Consider the following 19,316-nt stretch of genomic DNA (forward strand, 5'->3'; position numbering starts at 1 on the left):
CACAAACTACTTTTCTCTTAGATGATCCCATTTTTGTTTTGCTTTTCCTTCCATTTCAGCTTCCCGGACCCATGGCTTTCTCTGCGGGATGCTGAGTGCAATGCTGAATGGTAATGGATAAAGCTCCCAGTTAGCCTGCCCATTTCTACCAACCATGGGATTCACTCAAGAGAAGCCAAGGACTTTAAAATGCATCTACAGGGCTCAATTTGTTCTTCTTCAATTCCTTGCTAATTGTTTTCCACCAACAGCTCTGGTACTTACTTGATTTCATAGTTGCTTTTTTTTTTTTTTTTTTTTTTTTTTTTCCCTACATGTTGCAGACTTCAGGTTCCAAATTCTAGGTTCTTTGCAAGGTTTACCCTAGAGCAGCACTGCCCAATACAGCTCTTTCTCATAGAAATGCTCTCCATGTGTCCAAGCTGGTAGCCGCTACCCACATGTGGCTACCGAGCTACTGAGTCCCAGAGATTTGGGGCAGGCTTAACAAAAGTTATTTAAGAGCCAAGCCAGGCAAGCTCTGGAAGGAGTTCACTGGTGCCATAGGTGTGGGTTTCTTTGGGGACACTGATTTACTCTGGTGGTCTTGCTCTGGCCTATATTCGCCAGATAAATGTGCATATTATAACTATATTCATTTTTGCCAATAATAATAATAACAGTAATAACAATAATTACTCCTGTTTATGGAGTACCTGTTGTGGGCTGGGTATTGTGCCAGACACAATTGTATGGGATCTTCTAAGGAAGGGATTCTGAATACAATGCTTTATTCATTTAACAAGTATTAGAATTGAAGCTAAATAAATAAATCCATTTAGCTCTGTTATTTGCAGCATTTGACATTTCCCTTCTATCCATATATTTTACCTCACAATATTCCCTAGCAATCAACATAGGTAAATTACTAGCATTACATTCCCTTGCACAAAGGTAGAACATATTAGGTATAAGATTTCATCAGCCAAATATCCCATAGCCTTCCTGTCAATACTTGCCTCTATTACTCTGTCTATTTTTCCCAGTTTCTTCAGAGCAAGAAACCAAACACAATTGATAGTAAGGGGGGAAATATTTTAATCTGAAAGAAGGTCAGTAGCAAATAAATTAATTCCCCTAGATATTTTAGCCCAACATTCCTCCAGAACGAACATCTTAGTAGCTGTGAGAAAGAGCAAGTTTCTTCGCAGAAAGATGCAGGGCAGAGTGTTTGACAATCGGACGATACAGCGGCCAGGTCTAGAAAATCAGCATTACGGCATGGGGAAGACACCCAAGTCTTACATGCAAAGTTTCCTGCTAAGCCCAGGACTTATTTTGAGAAGACCCAGAACTGAGAATTCAAAGTTCAGCATCATTTTCCCTATAGTGATGAAGAGCAACACCAGCAATCCACCAATCCTTGCTACAGAGCTGTTTTCTATTTTGTTCTGAACCTTTTATACCCAGTAAAGCATTAAGGTGTTTATGATCAAGGGTAATTCAAACAAGCTGGTAAAGTACTATCCTAAAGCTGAAGACTTAATAACTCGGTTCAGAGACTGGCAGTCACCAGCAGGAGGAGAGCGATAGTACACAAAAACACCAGTTTGTGTGATAAAAGCTTGACAGTCTTGCCTACACAAAAACCAAAGAAAATAAGATGCCTGTGACAGCTACAACAGCAGCAATTTTAAACTTCTCACTGATGAAATGCACTTTGCAGTCATAACGCTTGCATAAATCTGGATGTCACTTTTTTCATGTTATAATTTTGTGATCCAATGGATCATTGTGCAGCCCCTAAACCTGCAAATGAGCTCTATAATGCAGAATGTGCACAAATCATTGAGCTATCAGTGACATCAGGGGTTTGGCTGCTGGGGTTATTAACAGATATTTTTTCACCTACAAGTACAGACTAAAATCAATCATTCTGATAACTAGGCATGCGTGAGCCGTCTGCACTTTCATTTCAATCTGATTAATCACATATACACAGACCTTTACCTTAAAGGAGCAATTGTTCACATTTAATCACAAAAAAACATTCAAGCACACCATCAGACATTAGGAAATTTAACCACAATTTATGCTTCCTGTTTTAGCAAATATATTTATGATAATATGACTTTCTGCATATAAACACATTGTTTCATTCATTTTACAAGCATTAAAATCGAAGCTAAGTACAGTAATCTACTTTTATATTATTTATCACCTATTTGTCGCTTTTGAAGTTTCCATTATACCCATATATTTTATTGCACAATTTATCCTGATAATCAAAGTACAGCTAAATTATGAGCATTGTGTTTTCTTTAGTAAAGTAGAACATGCTAGATATCAGATTTCATCATGTTCCATGTCCTGCTTCTTGTCAAGATTTGGTTCTACTACTCTGTCAATTTCTCCTGGCTTCTGCAAGGCAGGAAAACAAATACAGTTGTGGGTACAGATTTTTTTTTTTTTAATTTGAAAAAGAACTGGGATCTCTCTTTTGATCCTCCCAACTGTGTTCCCAGGAAACAACATTCCAGAAGGCACATCTGCCGTTACTATAACAACAGAAAGGCAGCGTCTACAGAGAATTATCTGCACTAGAGGACAGACTGCAAACCAGCAGGATTCCTGGGTTCCTCTTCAAGGAGGCAAGGGTAAATTTTGGTGAAAGGAAGCAGAGCCTGAACAGGGTTTTGGTGTATGGATGGGGCATAGAATGCTCAGAATTTGAGGAAGGTGAAGGTTTGTAAACTGATTCTAGACCAAAAGTACAAAACTGCTGTCAAGGAAATCAGCTAGCAAGGCTATAGGAAAACATCTTACTGTTGGGGTATAGGCACAGAGTTAAGAACTGGTTGGGGTAATACTAGACAGACGAAAGAATCACTTGCCAGCTGTTTGACCCAAAGACAAATCACACCTCCCAAGGGAGGTGAAGTCACTTGCCCACAGGAACAGCATCCACTACGATCGCCCTAAGAGATACTGAGAATAGTCTTGGGCATGGCTATCCAGCCAAGTGCTGAGATGCTTGCTAAAGAGTTGGACATAGACATGAGTCTCAGTCAGTCTGTCTGAGATTTTGCCTCTTTCCTTGCCTTGGCTTTTACTTTACTAGCTCCTTCTCAGGTCTGAATCTTTTTAGTCTTCCTATCGAACCCCGCTACTAGACTGATCTATATTTGGGAGTCCACCTCAGCCTGTCTGCCATCCAAAAAAACCCTATTCTTGTCACTAATCCCACTCTGTATTCCTAGTCTCTCAGTTTCAATTTCTCTTTACCTAACCTCTGTCTTTGCTTCAACATAGAGTTTTCAGACCACCCTGGATTAAACTTTGCCCCTTTTATGGTCAAAATGGCTTAATTAGCCAATTAAGTCACCATCCAGAGGAAGAGATTAATGCTAGCATAAAATAAATAAGCAGATACATAAATTAATTTCTATAAATGATTTGAAGGAAATAAGTTAAAGTGTAGGAAAACTAGAGTGAGCCTTCCTTTTGCAGGTGGTCAAGAAAGACATCTCTAAGGGAGGTGATATTTAAGTTGAGACCCAAGAAGAGAAGAAGTATCTGGCTGTATGAATAGCATGTGCAAAGCTCTGCAGCATGAAAGACTGCTGGGATGAGGCATCTCAGTAGCAAGCTGAGGATAAGAGGGTCTTGCAATGAAGGTGGGTACAGACCAGATCATGGAGAGATTTACAATTCACAGTTAAAGAGTTTGGATTTCATTCCAAGTTTCTTAAATGGCATATTGTCACAAGACCAGAAGAGACCTTTGGGACTCATTCCATCTGTCAGGTAGGAGGTAATTCTTTTGCTTTTTATCCGTGCACCAACTTTTGTAAGTAAACTTGACTAATGTTTGTTTATAATCAGTGAGTAAGCTGCTACTTTAATACTGCTACCCTGGAAGAGGCCCTTCAAGGCATGTTAAATTAACTGATGTGAATAAAAACAATGAATAAAAATACCTCTCTCCTTTAATGAGAACAGCAACTTCTGTTTCCCTGGGCTTTTTCAGTCCCATAAGACCTTTTAAAACAGAGTGAGCGTGTTCAGGTTCAAATGCTAAAAACATAATCTTGTCTCTCTTTTGTTGGATTATGTTTCGAGAAGCCATTTTAGATCAATCTTTTTGAGCACACAAGCTTCAGAAGCTGTGACTAAAACATACCCAGCACTGATGCTAGGTTGGTCATTTTTCCTTGAGGCTGTTTTCACACAGAACCAAAGGGATGTGCCCCTTCATCTGATAATGAACCTTCCAGCTCAGGGACTGCTGAAAAAGAAGCCCCAAAGTTTGTGTTCTATAGGGCCTGCTTATCCACTCTAATCTCAGTGTAAAAGGTTGGGTAAGAGTTTATGTGCTTTTCTAATTTGCCATTCCTGCAGGAAGTACAAAAAGTTTACAGAGGCACTTTTGGAATCCATTCATATGTTCTGTATATACCATCTTGTAGGGATTAGATTCCATGTTTATCACTCACTCTACAGCGAGACAATGTTGTATAATGAAAATTAGATTTTATTCCAATTGTGTAATTAATTTGTTTTATGGCCAAGTGAAGGTTATTTTCTCTCCAAGCATTTTTTTGTTGTTGTTTGCAAGATGACCTCTAGGGCTCCTTCTAGTTCTATGACTCTGTAAATCTCTATCAACATGAACTCAAGAACAATGCTGGTATTAGCTATGGTAAGCTAAACTGCTGTTACAAGTAGACCTCAAAGTGCAAAGCCCCAAACAAAATAGAAATATTTTTTTCACCCAATGGCTTAGGACAGGTGTTCTAGATCAGCTGACAGCTCTGCTCCACAATTCAATTCAGAGAACTATTCTAAAGATACTCCGCCTTCAAAGTCACTCTAATAATAGCCCTTCCAGTCAGTCCATCAGAAAGAAGACAAGTTGAAGTCCTGGGTAGGAGATATCTCACAAGGTAAATGAAAGTAAATAATTCCTCTGGCAAGCGTCTAAACACAAGGTCACATCTAGCTGCAAGAGAGACCACAAAATATATTCCCAGTCTGGATCCAGACAGTACTCCATTACTAGGGAAGAAGATGGGAGAGAATTGGGGTGGACATAGAGCAGCCTCTGCTAAGTGCCTAATTCCTATATTAGGTTTCAGACTATTAAGCTTTTCAATTACTGAATTATCATCACAGTTCTAAGAGACAATTAACTAGAATGTTCATTTTACAGATGTGAAAACTATGTCCCAGAGAGCTGACGTAAAACAAATGAAGTCTCACAGTTAAAAGCTGAGCTAAGCTTCAATTTCAGGTCTGCTGGTCAGTGCTTTCTCTACCATAAGTACTAAATTAAAATATTTGCATAGCAAATAATCATTAGCATAAATCTGCATGAATAAAAAGAACAAAGAGGCATTATTGTGAAAGGTAAGGGGAACAGCTAAAGCCTGCAGCAGACCTAGGACTGGCTCCAAGTGTTAAGAGGTCTCCAAACTGTATAGAATGTAAGAAGTGAAATTTTTCTTAAAAAAGGAAGCTGATGAACAGTTTCTATCGAGACATTTACTCATTTTGCTCTCACTCTCTTTTGGTTTACAAAGCACATGTAAAGACAGAAGGATTGCAAGAAGAAACACTCATTGGAGACAAAAGTGAATTAATAAAGGGGCCAAAATCTAAAAATACTAAAAATAAAGATATATACAGTCGTCCCACACAGAGAGAAGTGGTTTGCACAGGCAGATGGATTTGCAAATTGCTAGAGAGAACAATGTATCTCTCCCCACTCCCACCCATCACACACACTCACACACTTGCAGTGCCAACTATTTTATACTTGCTATGAAAATCCAAACATAAACTGCCAATAAACCAACCTCATGCCTTTTGAGGAATAACCAAGCGACCTCTAAACACAACTTGGAAAATCCTATCTGGGTTCTTAGTTTAAGCAAAATTTCTATGAAAATAGAGAATCCCTAAAGAATGTGTTAGGTATAATTATTCCTAGTTTTAGTCTTCAAACAGTATTGAGATAGTAATATTTCAGCATGATTTCCCTTCCAACCTTCTCCCTACTCACATTAATACAATTTCGCAAAAGTAAAGATTCCCTTTGTTACAGATCTGTTCAAAATTGGTCATTTTTTAAAGGAATGGTAGTTTTATGGGTTACCAACTTTATATAATAAAGGTTGTGAGGAGTCTCAGAGCTCGGTCATCATTCATAAACCATTCACGTTGAGCTCTCAGGGAAGGGATGTTGCTAAAACCCACCAACGCAGTTATAATGTGCCAGATGGGACAAGGAAATTTATTATTTCACACAGCAAGTTAATACAGTCCTACCTGTGCCCTTTTTGAGGAGGGTATGATAGCTTATCAATGGATATGATTCCTCATGGAGAATTTTCAGAATTATTCCACACTACATCCTGCCAGAACAAAGCTCTCTGGTAGGTCTCCTGGCCCTTTTCTCCTAATTCATTTTTATATTAGACACTCAGAGGCATAACAGAGATAGCACTGGCTACCTTTCGTCATCATTTAAAGAAAGCTGGGGATTCTACCAAAGTATACCACCATGGCCTTTAAAAAATCTAACTATAACCAACTTACTTGAGCAATTTTAAGTACCATTTTGCTTTTATATCCAAGTCTGTCATCACCAGAGTATATTTATGGAGCACTTTTGTGTTTACAGCATTGAATTCAGCAGATAACAGAGCTGAAAAAAAGGCAGAAGTGGAGGATTTTTACAATTTAGAGAACAGGATCTAAATCTACTTCAAAAGCTAATCGCGTTTTATAAATGCTGCTCGTCCTAATGCTAATTTCTCTGGTCTTTTGTTTACACAAGAAAGCTCCAGGCTGGTTTATGGTGTCACATTTATCACTTAGTAGAATATAAGCAAATCCCATTACACCCAAATTAAACCACCCAAATGAACCAAAATGTGGATTATGGTATCTCTTTACGCCACAATTTCTACTTAAAAACAGAAACATTATTCTAATGCTCAGCAAATACAAAAGAAAAGCAACCTGTTTTTTTCATGATTCTTATTTTGATTTTCTCATCACTGTCTGAGCCCTAAGGCTCATCAGTAACTGCACAGAAAGAGAAAAAACAAACCAACAAAAAACCCTTAAATAGTCATTAAGCAACCCAAAGGGATTGGGCTGTAATCCCAAAAGACACAATCCCAAATGCCATAATCCCAAATGTTGAACTCCTGAAAGATCAAAGTTCCTAAAGTCTAAAAATCCCAAAGATTAACAATCCCAAAAGACCAAAATCCCAACTGTGTAATTCTGGAAAAAAATAATTAAAATAACTATTTAAAAGGATTTACTGACATTTTTAAAGAGGGATTTATTTGAGAAATGTATAAAAACATGACTGAGGCTGGGCACGGTGGCTCACGCCTGTAATCCCAGCACTTTGGGAGGCCGAGGTGGGTGGATCACCTCAGGTCAGGAGTTTGAGACCAGCCTGACTCACATGGTGAAACCCCGTCTCTGCTAAATACAAAAAATTAGCTGGGCGTGGTGGCGCCTGCCTGTAATCCCAGCTACTCGGGAGACTGAGGCAGGAGAATGGCTTGAACCCAGGAGGCAGAGGTTGCAGTGTACCGAGATCACGCCACTGCACTCCAGCCTGGGCAACAAGACAGAAACTCCATCTCAAAAACAAACAAACAAACAAAAAAGCAAAAACAAAAACAAAACCATGACTGAACACCTTATAGGCCACTTTACACAATAAAACAGGCAATAATAACACACATATTTTTGCAAGCACAAACACATAAACACTAAAGTATACAAACAACAGTTGCACAGTTCTAACAGTTATAGGCGAGTGAGCCGTACTCTAAGTAAACAGGTCAAAAAGCAAAATGTATAAACCTTGTCACTATGGCTCATATTGTGTGCATAACTTCAGTTGTCTGAAATATGGTGATGAACAACCTAGGTCTTGATGAGACAGAGCAAAAGTCATCGTGGGTCACCACCACGTAGGCATTTGCCCAAAGAACTAAGACCTTGGGAACTTTTATCTTTCACAGATGCCAATGTAGAAGAAAGACAGCTCTTCACTTTTTGAGGAAGTTTCAATGTTTTTACATGCGCAATGCTAGCACACATGGTCACAAAGTCAACATTGTAGTAACACACCTTTGTGGAATCAAACTTACAAAAAAAAATGTATACAACAAATGAGAACTCTCTACCCATTTTTACACAATTTATATCTCCAGTATTGGAAATGATGTGAAGATGAAGTACATAGCACAGTGAATTGGTGCTAATGTGTGAAGTGACAGAAGTAATTCACAATTAAATAATTTGACAGGGGAGAGTTCTTACATGTTTTGCCTGCATTTCCACTTCTATGATTTTTGAAACACTCGCTGCACTTGTATTTGGAGAGCTGTTATGGTCTACAAATTTTGTAAGTATATGCTGCTCCTTTGAAAGTCTAGTTATTGCCTGGCTCTTGCAATTAAGCAATTTTCTGCTTTCGAAGCACCAATAATAATTAGCTTTTAAACTTTTATCTTTCACCATTAAGTACACTCATACACTTAACTTATCACAGTCTTTTTGCAAGGGAACAATTTCACAGATCTCTTCCACTGTACTATAAGAAATACAGTAAAAATGAATGATGTTTGCCTTCCCCAATACCAGATAGTATAGTCAGGATTCTCTAGAGATACAAAACCTATAGGATATGTATAGAGATACATGAGAGAGGAATTGGCTCATGGGATTATAGTGACCGAGAAGTCCCACAACAAGCTGTCTGCAAGGTGGCAACCCTGAGATGCTGATAGAGTGGCTCAGGACAAGTCTGAGGGCCTCAGAACCAGGGAAGCCAATGGTGTAACCCTCAGTTTGAAGTGGAAAGCCTTAGAACCCAGAGGAGTGGACTCTTAATCCTGGAATCCAAAGGTCCATGAGCCTGGAGTTCTGATGTTCAAGGCAGTGAAAGAAAAATCTGTGTCCGCTCTCAGCGAGAAACTAATTGGCTTCCTGTATTTGTTCTCTCCGTGGCCCCTGCTGATCAGACGGTGCCTGTCAACATTCAGGGCAGATCTTCCCCACCTAGTGTACTCAGACTCACACACTAATTTCTGGAAACACTATCACAGACACACTCAAAACAATACTTTACTAGGTTTCTAGTCAAGTTGACAACTAAAGTCCACAAATCCATCCCTTGTCAACTTGGCACCCAAATGCATCTCCTTAAGCCATATTTAATTTCCAAATAAAAATAATAACAAGGTACTAGTTCTTCCTAACATGATGCGACTCACATGAAATAACTCACATGAAGCAACTATCCTGCACACACCAAAAATTCACTAATCACTTTCTCAGAGTTCAGCTTTAGACAATTTCAAGGTTCTGGATTTTAATCTTTCAGGAATGTGATTTGGGGGATTTTAGATGTTAGGAATATTTGACTAGGGATTTTGATCTTTTGGGATGTCAACATTCAAGATTATGGCATTTGAAAGTGTGTCTTTTGGGATTATGATTGGCACAGACTCAAGGTGAAAAAGCCCAGGGATGGTGTCAAGGTAACACATGGATATGGTTATCTCCGACTGTCTTTGCAGCAGCACCCTTCCTCAGACATTCAGAACTTTCAGCACTCTCTCAAAACTCTGGAGTTTCACAAATGTTCCCATCATTATCTAGCTTAGAAAATACATCTTACTAATCATAACATCCACTATGTTTCACAATATCCAGGTACCTCCTTCCTTTCTCCCTCCCAGGGATATAACTAAGGTACAAGCAAAGCCTCATCTCTGGTTTCAGGACAGACTGAGTTCTGAAGTGATGGTGTCAGGCAGAAACAGTGATGACATTTATTATTCCCATTTTTGTTGTTGTTGTTTTTTGAGACAGAGTCTCGCTCTGTCGCCCAGGATGGAATGCAGTGGCACAATCTTGGCTGACTACAACCTCCGCCTCCTGGGTTCAAGCAATTATCTGCCTCAGCCTCCCAAGTAGCTGGGATTACAAGTGCCCGCCACCACTCCCAGCTAATTTTTTATTTTTTATTTTTTTTGTATTTTTAGTAGAGACAGGTTTCACCATCTTGGCAAAGCTGGTCTTGAATTCATGACTTCGTGATCCACCTGCCTCGGCCTCCCAGAGTGCTGGGATTACAGGCGTGAGCCACCACGCCAGCCTATTATTCTCATTTTAAGAGCACTGGTCTGACAGAATGAAGCTTTCAAAGACATCGAAAACCAAGGAGGTGATTTTTCCACTTGGGAGAATATAGGCAGCTATGTAAAAAATATATTTACAGCAATTTCAATCAGATCTACCCTTTCAAACTTAAATGCCACCATGTGAGTATATTGGTGAATATAAAGCCTCACCCTTTACAATAAAAAAAAAGGCTCTATACTACTATGCCTTTGGTGTCCTCTTCTTAATGTATCTATCAATTTGAGCTTTGCCTATTTACTTCTAAAATATATTACCCTTTTTACTAAATAAATGGGTTCCAAAAGTTATCAAGGTCAATCATAAGAGCACAAACCCACTCTAGCACTGTCACCCAGCTACCCATTCATTCACGATTCATTACATGAATAGCAGATTGGATGGACGGATAGGTAGGTAGGTAGATAGGTAGGTAGATAGACAGACAGACAGACAGATAGATAGATAGATAGATAGATAGATAGATAGATAGATATACAATCTTGGGGTTTGAGGGTTCCCAATCCATAGCACTCCCCAACCCTACCAAAATTCTGACCCAGTGGAGAAATAAGACAAAAGTAATAATAGGCTGGGCGTGGTGGCTCACACCTGTAATCCCAGCACTTTGGGAGGCCGAGGCAGGCAGATCACTTGAGGTCAAGAGTTTGAGACCAGCCTGGCCAACACAGTAAAATCCCTTCTGTACTAAAAATATAAAAATTAGCCAGGCAAGGTGGCAAGCACCTGTACTCCCAGCTACTTGGGAAGCTGAGGCAGGAGAATTGCTTGAACCCAGGAGGCAGAGTTTGCAGTGAGCCGAGATTGTGCCATTTGCACTCCAGCCTGGGCCTGGGTGACAGAGCGAGACTCTGTCTCAACAAAAAAAAAAAAAAAAAAAAAAAAAAAAAGGGGGAAAAAAAAAAAAAAGAGAGTGAGAGACAAAGTAATAATAAATAAAGATCAAGTTATTTTTTTTTCTGTTAAAGCTGGTAAACTATGTTTTATATATGCAAACAAGAGGACTTCTTAATGCGTAACAAAAATATAAGGGAGCGCTATTACAGCCACAGGGGGGCTCCTAAACCACTACAGCCCTCTCCTGTGAGTTGCCAAGGCCTCACCATATGGGCTCAACAGACACATCAAGAGCATAAACTCACACACCAGATTCCTAAGAGGACAGATAAGGAAAAAGGGCAGAACCTAGCACACTACAGGCACCCAGTTGCTTATGCCCAAGTTCCAAAATCGAACAATATACTCCTTTCCCAAAGTGAAGTGAGGAGCCTAGAACGAGGCCACAAGTATCATACTCAGCGAGCTCTTCACGTGGGATGGAAATACTTTGCGGGGGTGGGGGCGGGGGACGGGGGGACGGGGGGCTGGCATAAGTGCCTCTTTCCCTCACAACATCCCCCAGGAGTTTATTCTCTTAACCCAGTTGGCTTCACTGCTAACTGGGGATGTGGGTCTCCCCTGCAGGAAGAGATCATCACTGCCAGGACATGGGTTCCTGCATGCATGGAGACCCTCCCTGTATCCAGCACACACTGCTCCTTTGCAGATACTCCTAGGGTCACTTTGCCCAGAAGGTTCCAAAATGGGGCGCAGCCACATAGCAGTTGAGCCCACACTTGTTGCCTCAGATTTTGACACGGCTCACCCCCTCCTCTTCAGGTTTTCATTCAAATGTCACCTTCTCAGTGATGCTTTTCCTGACCACACTGTTTAAACTGGAAAGCCCCCATCCACCTCAGCATGCCTTATTCTCTGTCCTTGCTTTATTTTTAACAAAGCACAGATTTCCACTTGACATGTCATTTTGCAATTTTAAAAAAGATAAACATATTCCTGTATTGACTATCTCCCCGGCCACAATGTAAGTTGTAGGAGGGCTGGGCTTTTTGATTGCTCTGTTCACTACCACATCTCCAGTGCCTGAAACAGCATGCAATACCTAGTAGACACTCACTAAATATTTACATGGTGAAAGAACAAACAGAAACAGTCCTGGGTGCAAAGTACCATAGGCTGCTGGAATCCTCCTCACCAAGGCTTCAATCTGTCTGTCTCAGCCACTCCACATATATATATTATTCCCCCAAACTTAATCTTTTTGGTTTTTCCTTCAATATGATCTGCCTTTGCAACATATGTTGATTAATTATCTAAACTTTAAAACTTTTGTTTAAAGGCAGAAGGCAGTGGCCAGGCGCGGTGGCTCATACCTGTAATTACAGCACTGTGGGAGGCCAAACCAAATGGATTGCTGGAGCTCAGGAGTTTGAGACCAGCCTGGGTAACATGGCAAAACCCCATCTCTACAAAAAATCCAAAAAAAAGAAAAAACAAATAGTTGGTCACGGTGGCATGCGCCTGTAGTCCCAGCTACTTGGGAGACAGAGGTGGGAGAATCGCTTAAGCCCGGGAAGCGGAGGTTGCAGTGAGCCAAGATTGTGCCACTGTACTCCAGCCTGGGTGACAGAGTGAGTCCCCGTCTCAAAATAAATAAATAAATGATATAAATAAAGGAGGAGCGCAGAATACACGGTATTTGGGGACAGGCCTTCTCAAAGAGAGAGGAGAGAGGAAGTCAAAGAGAGAGGAGAGAGGAAGTCGTATGGCTGCACATGTCCAGTTTCTCATCCCAAATTCTCTCTGTTAAGCTATTCATTTCCTGAGCCCCAGCTTTATCTCAAGGGGTAGAGATTCCAGAATTATTACACTGATGGATTTCTCTCCACATGGAAGGAAACATTACACAGTGGAATCAGTTTCCCCACCAAAACATTATTTATAATCTAGAAAATTTATGGTCCAGAGAAACAAAGACATAAAATATTAATAGAAAAATGTTATAGAACAATATTGATATAAGTTGTTATAGGAACATAAATGAGGAAGTAAGCAATTCTATTTAGTTTGTATATATAAGTCAACATGTTATAAACCTGGGCTAGTTTTTTAACATTAAATATGTAACCACTAAAGTACCTATTTGTCCTAGAATAATTCCTTAATTTTATAATGTGCTTTATCCATTTGCAATATAACTTTTCACAACAATGTAACTTCTGATTAGGTATCTTTTCATTACGTCTATGCCGCTTCCCCTTGCCTGTGAAACATGGGCACAGCCACATACACACCCCTGGGCACAAATGCATATACACACATGCACACACCACTTACTCTCAGACACCAGAAGTGTCTCCCAGCGATCATTCTCCTTGCTTCAGTCAGAACTATCACCACATGTATCTGGGCACATGGCTGCCCAGAATAAAGACTATATTTCTAGATCTTGCTTTCATCTAGAAGTGATCCCAGAATATAAGTGGTATAAGTAAATACCATATGGATTAGGAAGAGTGACTTCCTTTGCTCCTTCCTACTTATGGGAATGTGGCTTTTATGGCTGGGGTTAAAAAGCTGCTATCTTGGACTTTAAGGGAACTTTGAGAATGAGGCCACATGTGGCAGAACAAAATGAAAGAAACACGTGTTCCTTATACCATTAAGTGCCAAAGTAGCCCTGGGCCCAACGTTAACATGAAAAAGAAAAGAACCTCCATCTTAGGCCTCTGCTATTTTGGGTCTTCAGTCCTCCTCTCTCTCACTTTCTCTCTTCCTTTCTCCTATGTCATTGTCATCATAGAACTCTTGTGCTTCCCTTTGTTTCTTGCTGATGTACTGAAGATGTCTTTCTCCTACTTATTTCTAACTTCTCTTATCTCAGCTTTAAACACTCATCTCAAATGTTACCCATTCCAAGAGTTTTCTTATTCCCATCCCTGGCCACCTTCTCTGTACTCTCAGAGCAACTTTTGCAACTTCAATAACTCTCTATAAAATTCTGGGTTGACTTACATTCTTCTTAACAGACACATATAATTCTAAACTATTTTACTCGATATCCTCAGGTCTAGTAAAGTGCTTGGTGCACAAACAGCCTTCAGCACATATTGATTGAGGCAGACAGGGTAAGCATTATTATTTCCATTTTAAAGATAGAAAAACTGAGCTTAGTAATTTATGTAATACCATGTAAATTAGTATTCATTCAACCTGTGTTTTTCTACTATACCAGGATGCACTCAGCTTATAAAATAACTATGATTTCAGTCACTTGGCTACATCCTTCTGTTTCAGGATGTTTCTTGTTCACAAGTAGACCTAGGCCTGAAAGAAGATACATGGAAGTCTTGTATATTCATTTCCTTCGCTACTTAATTTAGGGATGAAACATATACTCCACACTCCTATAGAGTAGCTAAGGTATCCAGTAAGTTAGGGGGAAGTAATCTCAGGTTTTGTTTTGTTTTGTTTTGAGACGGAGTCTCACTGTGTCACCCAGGCTGGAGTGCTGTGGGGCGATCTCGGCTCACTGCAACCTCTGCCTCCCAGGTTCAAGCAATTCTCCTGCCTCAGCCTCCAGAGTAGCTGGGATTACAGTCATGTACTACCAGTCCTGGCTAATTTTTGTATTTTCCGTAGAGACAGGGTTTCACCATGTTGGCCAGGCTGGTCTCAAACTCCTGACCTCAAATGATCCACCCACTTTGGCCTCCCAAAGTGCTGGGATTACAGCCATGATCCACCACGCCTAGCCTGCAACCTCAGTTTTTTGTTTTTTTGCTTTTTGTTTTTTTTTGAGGTGAAGTCTTGCTCTGTTGCCCAGGCTAGAGTACAGTGGCGTGATCTCGGCTCACTGCAAGCTCCACCTCCCGGGCTCACACCATTCTCCTGCCTCAGCCTCCTGAGTAGCTGGGACTACAGGCACCCGCCACCATGCCCGGCTAATTTTTTCTGTATTTTTAGTAGAGACGGGGTTTCACCGTGTTAAACAGCATGGTCTTGATCTCCTGACCTTGTGATCTGCTCACCTTGTCCTCCCAAAGTGCTGGGATTACAGGCATAAGCCACTGCGCCCGACCAATCTGTCTTTTTAATGTTAACCTGCATTCAAATTTCTTCCATCATGTTCATTTCTCTGCCTACTAGTTAAGCAATTTTGACAATTCTTTTAAGAGGAGAGTGGTAAGTGGTAACAACTTTTATGCAAGTATAGTGTTTAACTAAACAGATTTTAACTTTTTCTACGTTAGAGCCCAGCAATCTTACCTGAAAATTGATTTAAATGTTATGCAAATGAGTTGATTACCAGAAACTTGATTTCAATATTATACAAATGAGGCCAGGCATGGTGGCTCACACCTGTAATCCCAGCACTTTGGGAGGCCGAGATGGGTGGATCACCTGAGGTCAAGAGTTCGAGACCAGCTGACCAACACGGTGAAACCCTGTCTCTACTAAATACAAAAAATTAGCCGGGCATGGTGGCACATGCCTATACAACTACAGTTGGCTTTCTGTATCCAAGGATTCTGCACTTATGGATTCAACCATTCAATCATCAATCAAAAATCTTTTCAAAAAAATGAACAGTTGTATCTATACTGAATATGTACAGACTTCTTGTTCTTTTCATTATTCCTTAAACAATACGGTATGACAACTGTTTACATAGAATTTACACTGTGTTAGGTATTATAAGTAATCTAGAGATGATTTCAAGTATGAGGCAGGATGTGCATAGGTTATATGCAAATACTATACCATTTTATGACAACGAATTGAGCATCCTTGGATTTTGGTATTTGCAGTGGTCCTGGAACCAATCCCCCAAGAAGGGACAACTGTATATAGTATATGTACACAGTCTTCCCTAATCCTGAGAAGTAATATTGGTCTAACATAAAGAACATATTTTTATATACCTTCAATGTGAAACCAGCTCACGATGGCCTGATTTCAAAGGCCTATTGCTGAGCAGCTTAGGTACTAAAGTGCTTGGAAGTGGTTTGTAGCCCAAGAAGGATTTATAACATGGTAGAAGAAAACAATAACATAAAGAATATCAAACTGAAATAAAATCCTTAATATAAAAACCCAAACATATGAACCTGCTCTATGCCAGAACAAAGGATTTCTTTCTGTTTTGATCTCCCAAAACTCATTGGGCAGACAGATCTTAACGCTGTGATGACAGCATCTCCCATTAGATATATATTCTATGAAGCAGGTAATAGGGCTGTGAAGTACATTCTTAGACTATCAAAAGGAAAAGGCTTCTCAAGTCAGGGAAAGAAAGAGAAACTAGAAGTACAACTGAATGCATCAACAGCAAATATTCTAAGAACCCAACAAGAAAAAATGGGCTTGAATTAAAGCAAGAGGAATTTCGGTTAGTTGTAAGAAAGGATTTCTGGATAATTGCTAAGTGCCCGTTAACTTGCCAGTTACTGAGAGTAGGAGGTGGCCTGCTCAAGCCAGGCTCTCAACTTCATCATGGCCAAGAGAAGTCTTCCTGAAACATGAAACCTTATCATGTTAGACGTCTGCTTAAAACACTACAGTGACATCTATTAACTTTTAGAATCAAATATATGAAATGCAAGATTGGTTTTTAAATGTAAGCCCACTGCCTTCATCTCCAATTTTGCTTTCTCCCACTCCTTGACACATTAAACTATTTGCAGTGCCTGCATGTGCACGCTCTTACACACACACATACACACACACAGCTACACACAGACACACACCATGGTTCTCCAGGTGTCTTTGCCTTTGCATATTCTGTTTGCTTTGCCCAGTCCATTTGACAAATTCCTCCTCTTCATGGAAACATTGCATGGATTTTGTCTCTCCATGAAGTTTCCTGTGAGCCTGAACTGGCAAGATTAGTCACATCCATATCAGTAAGTCTTCTGAATTTCTAAAATTTCATAAATTGTCCTGTATGTTTACGATTCTGTTCTACTGCTGCATTAGTTTTACTCCTACAGAGTATGAGCTTCTTAAGGGAATGGACTATGTTGCTTTTTGAGGTCCCTAGCATATACTATAAATCAGCATAAGAAGGTACTCAATAATTATTTGTTCAACTGCAGAGAAAGAGCTGAAATTTATTTTTTCCATTCACCTTCACTCATTCTGTTCTGTCACATTGGGTGAGCCCCAGAATCACACAAGAGCAGGCATTTCTCACTCAAGTCCATTAGCTTATTTGTAATACTACTTAGATACAAGTATAACCACATCAGTTGTTACTTGATTCTAAATCCTAATTGGGTATATCTATCTTACTTTTATCATATTATTCTCCCAAAAGCTTGCTCAGCAAGAGTACCACAGATTGTGGTGGATTTAAAAAGGCCAAAGACTCTTTGCCACCCCTTCCTTTTAGAGTAGGAGTCTCATTCTTTGCCTTCATATTCTGGACTGGTCTTAGTGACTTTTTTTTTTTTTTTTTAATCATTAGAATACAGAGGAAGTGACATTCTGGGACTCTGAGGCTAGACCATATCTTGCAGCTTCTTCCTGCTCCCCTTGGAGCACTCTACGAACCCTGAACTGTCATGTAAAAAGTCCAATGGCCCTGAGACATTACATGCCAGAAAGCCCACATACGGGTGTTGCGACTGACAGCCCCACTTGAGCCTCACCCTTCCAACTACTCTGCCAAGGGGCCAACATGTGAATGTATCCTTCCTCAACCCACCAGAGCACTTTGTCTGCCAGATAAATGCTACCTAGTAGCCTCTGCTGATGCCATATGGAACAGAAGAATCACTCAGCTGAGACCTGCCTAAATCCCTGACCTACAAATATGTGCAATAATAATAAAATGGTTATTGATAACTGGAACATAGACTCTTCTCCTCCACCTCCACTTCACTGCTCGCACCCTTATCAGCTGAGTCTATATAAATATAGAAGTATTCCTACTTTGAGTCCTTTAATTATGGAATTAATTTACTCCAGCAGATCCTTCCTCTCTATCTCTGATGAGGTGTATTTTCTGTTTCTTTCTCAGATAATGAACTCAGTCTGACTTATTCCTTAAAATGTTCAGCCTTTTCTAATCTTATCATTTATTTTTTCCTTCTGTTTCATTATACCCCCATTCCCACTCCTGTTATGTCATTGTTACAGACATCAGTAATCCCTGAATCTTCTTTCCTTTCTTTTCAAGAGAGCTCTGTATAATTATCCAACAACCATAGTGTTAAGTATTTGAACAGGTAATGAGGATATGCTGGAGACTCTATATCCCTGGAGTCTTTAAAATAGGATAAACAATAGATAATCACCTATCAGATTGGGTGGTTTAAATATTCCTCGTCATAGGCTCAGAGGGTCTGGATTGAATTATCCCTAGTTTTTCCTTTTCTGCAAGAAGATTCTATGTTAAATTCAGATGCATAGAGCCAGTCAAAGTCTTGAAACATGTGAGCACTCAAATTCTTGATAACATAGTCTGATTTCAATAAATAACTGTTTGAATCGTGTTTGACATATATTTGAATAATTTCATTTTTGGAACCTGTTTGTTTAACATAACTCTTTCAACTATAATCAATGTTTATCACTATATTAATTTCCTTTTGGGTATTTTGTAATTTTTTTCCTCCAAGAATACTACCAAACTTTGCTATTTTCTACTTCTGGTGTATTCAATTGTTGTTCAAATGTGGCTTTTTAAAATCCACCTTGTGTATAAAATAAAAGAGAGAAAAGCTACTTGACATTTTGCTTTGGTGACCAACCCATGCACTTCAGAAATGAGTGAGCTTCATTTTCGCAATTGATGACAAGATGATCATCTTAGAATGTGGGGAAGATGTAAAATTCTGCCTGTTTCTTCACTGGGGGTTTTCCCCTCAAACCAACTGAGGAGAAGCAGCATTGCCAAGTAAAAAAGTTTAACAGTTATGTTAATCTTTAAAATGTACCCAGAAACATTTTTTGGCCAAAACAGTCAAGATTGCCAGCTGTTCTGTGTCCCCCACTGAAAACAAATGGAGTAAAGAGTTCCATGCATGTGATGTGTTGAAAAGTCAAAAGACAACTGTGGGTTGATCCACATTCTAAAGCAGCAGAATTAGAAGGAGGGCATGCGGTGGGGATAGTGGGAGGCATGCTGTAGAAAGCATTATACTTGCATCACCTGCCAATTCTTGTCAATATGGCAAAATGTAGTTGCTGTAACTGAGAGACCCCACAGCTATACAGTTCTTACTTTCCAGTCTGATTCAAAGTGAGATTAG

The 19,316-nt window shown here is 39.8% G+C and overlaps 1 long non-coding RNA gene across 1 annotated transcript; it reads left to right on the forward strand.

Moving 5' to 3' along the window:
• Positions 1 to 2,550: 2,550 nt before the first annotated feature.
• On the forward strand, positions 2,551 to 17,795 carry LOC108543475 (uncharacterized). The gene is made up of 3 exons (XR_001889583.1): positions 2,551 to 2,636; positions 3,490 to 3,656; positions 17,528 to 17,795. It is a non-coding gene; the product is annotated as an uncharacterized LOC108543475 (long non-coding RNA).
• The last annotated feature ends 1,521 nt before the right edge of the window (positions 17,796 to 19,316 follow it).

This window comes from Rhinopithecus bieti, unplaced genomic scaffold (genome assembly GCF_001698545.2).
Source record: "Rhinopithecus bieti isolate Rb0 unplaced genomic scaffold, ASM169854v2 scaffold_23405, whole genome shotgun sequence".
Classification (NCBI taxonomy): domain Eukaryota; kingdom Metazoa; phylum Chordata; class Mammalia; order Primates; family Cercopithecidae; genus Rhinopithecus; species Rhinopithecus bieti.